The sequence below is a fragment of the Agelaius tricolor genome, unplaced genomic scaffold (assembly GCF_023055355.1).
Source record: "Agelaius tricolor isolate 1412-34295 unplaced genomic scaffold, bAgeTri1.0.p SCAF_39, whole genome shotgun sequence".
NCBI classification, from domain to species: domain Eukaryota; kingdom Metazoa; phylum Chordata; class Aves; order Passeriformes; family Icteridae; genus Agelaius; species Agelaius tricolor.
In genome coordinates, this window is record NW_027269299.1 from 3,380,001 (window position 1) to 3,382,500 (window position 2,500).

A 2,500-nucleotide genomic window follows, 5' to 3' on the forward strand; every position below is an offset into this window, starting at 1 on the left:
TTCCAGGCAACCAAAGCAGTCCTGCGCTGTCTGATTGAGCAGTGGTCGCACCTTTTGGCCTTCTAATAACTGTTCAAATGCTCTGGGGAAGTTGTTAATTGTCCCCTCTGATAAACGTTCTTTGATCCTTTTCTGATAATGAGCCTGCAGTCACCCTGCCCTCTGCTGGCCAAAGGTTTCCCAGGGACCATTATCCCTATCAAGGTGTGTCCAGATGTCTCTATTGTTCCCTTCCCAGCAGCTGGTCCTCCCGGCTGGTGGTTCCCCCCAAGTCCATTGTTCACAGTTCCTGCCTGGGATTGATGACTTGACCCAGGTTCTGATTTCAAGTTCCCAGCTGCTCCCCCACCCACTCCATTTTTCCTGAGCAGCATTCTCCTTTTATCACTAATCTGCTTAGCTGTTTTGGTTGTTAAGTGTTCCAATATGAGCTTATTAATGTTTTTGTGACTCTCGAACTGTACCTCCAGCTTGACAAGTAGCTCTTCCTCCTCCTTTGTCCAGCATCTTTTGTGGGCTCCTCAGTTTGATGTTTCTTTCGGTTGGGAAGCATCGATCCTCTCCTGGTTTCTAACCAGTGGATGTGCCAATCTTTTGTGTTGTCCTAGGCCAATTTTAGTCATAAAATCTCTACTGCATACCTCACATATCCACTCTCCCACTGGAGGTCCCGCATCCTTTGGACCCTTGCACTTTGCAAAATGACAAACAGTACTGTGATGGTTAAAATTCTCCCTCCCACACTAGGCACACCGAAAGCACACCCACTTCCTCCCGTGAGACCCCTTAAGGTGTTCAATTAGGGCCAACATCGAGTTGAGCCGGGTACCACAGCAAGGACATGGTGGAGTTTTGTCAGGAACAGTCACCTTCACGATGTCATCCGGTGCTTGTTCACTGCGGACCTCAGGCACCGGAGGCAATGCCTCTGGTGTACCCTCTTCCCCCTTCCCACTGCCTCCCTTCTCAAGTACATTCTGATCATCGTCCTTAGGGGGACTAGGATTTAAGTCGTCCCCCTCACTCAGTTGTGGTGTAGGCTGTTCAAACACCTCAGGAAACCCGTTCAACACCCCCCCATTAACAGAAACATGAACCACCCCCTGTATATGCTCCTGCAGATCTGACCTATACAGTTCTAGAGAAAAATTCACCAGCAAGCCAAATTAATTTTCTGTCAATTTGGTGGTTGTAGATGTTACAAAATCATCTCAGGAGGTCTGAGTGCCCACCGATACCCTAGTAAGGTGGAACGGCCGCCCCCAGTTTCCTCCTCCAAGAAACGGATTTGGATTTGGAATAGCCGAGTCATGACCAGATTCAACATCGGGAACGGAATGGGTGGTCAGCCCACCTCCGAACCCGTTGCCCCTGTCCAACCAGGGGGCCAGGTTTCAGGTAGTAAGAGAGTCATAGTTACTCCTGCTGTTTACCCGCGCTTCATTGAATTTCTTCACTTTGACATTCAGAGCATTGGGCAGAAATCACATCGCGATGCTTTGTTTTAATTAAACAGTCGGATTCTCCTGGTCCACACCAGTTCTAAGCCGGCTGCTAGGCACCGGCCGAGGTGGGGCGCCAGCCCAGGGACCCCCTCCAGGGACCCTCCCCCGCGCGAACTGCTCGGCTGACGCTGGCCACGGCCGTGCGCCGCGGGGACCCCGCCGGCAGGAACCGACGGGGCAGCGGCGTGCTACGACGATGGTGGCGGCCCCGCTGGGGCGCCAGCTGCGGCAAGGCGGAGGGGGGGTGGAGGGGAGGGCGGGCGATGCCCGCCGCAGCTGGGGCGATCCAAGGGAAGGGCCCGGCGTGTGCCCAGAGTCGACGCCGTGCGCGCCGGGCGGGCCACGCGGAGCGCACTCACCCGCGTGCGGTGCCTCGTCCTGCCACGGCACGCGCCCAGCCCCGCTTTGCGCCCCAGCCCGACCGACCCAGCCCTTTGAGCCAATCCTTATCCCAAAGTTACGGATCCGGCTTGCCAACTTCCCTTACCTACATTGTTCCAACATGCCAGAGGCTGTTCACCTTGGAGACCTGCTGTGGATATGGGTACGGCCCGGCGCGAGTCTTACACCCTCTCCCCCGGATTTTCACCGGCCAGCGAGAGCTCACCGGACGCTGCCAGAACCACAACGCTTTCCAAGGCGTGGGCCCCTCTCTCGGGGCAAACCCTTTCCAGGGCGCCCAGCCCTTCACAAAGAAAAGAGAACTCTCCCCAGGGCTCCCGCCGGCTTCTCCAGGATCGGATGCGTCACTGCACCGGGCGCCTCGCGGCGCCCGTCTCTGCCACTCCGGATTCGGGGATCTGAACCCGACTCCCTTTGCTGAGGGCGATTGAGGCCATCGCCCACCCTTTTGGAACGGCACTCGCCTATCGCTTAGGACCGACTGACCCATGTTCAACTGCTGTTCACATGGAACCCTGCTCCACTTCGGCCTTCAAAGCTCTCGTTTGAATATTTGCTACAACCACCAAGATCTGCACCTGCGGAGGCTCCAC

General features: G+C 56.0%; 1 pseudogene; it reads right to left on the bottom strand.

Moving 5' to 3' along the window:
* LOC139603544 (28S ribosomal RNA) overlaps positions 1 to 2,500 on the bottom strand; it is an 8,287-nt pseudogene that overhangs the window by 3,888 nt on the left and 1,899 nt on the right.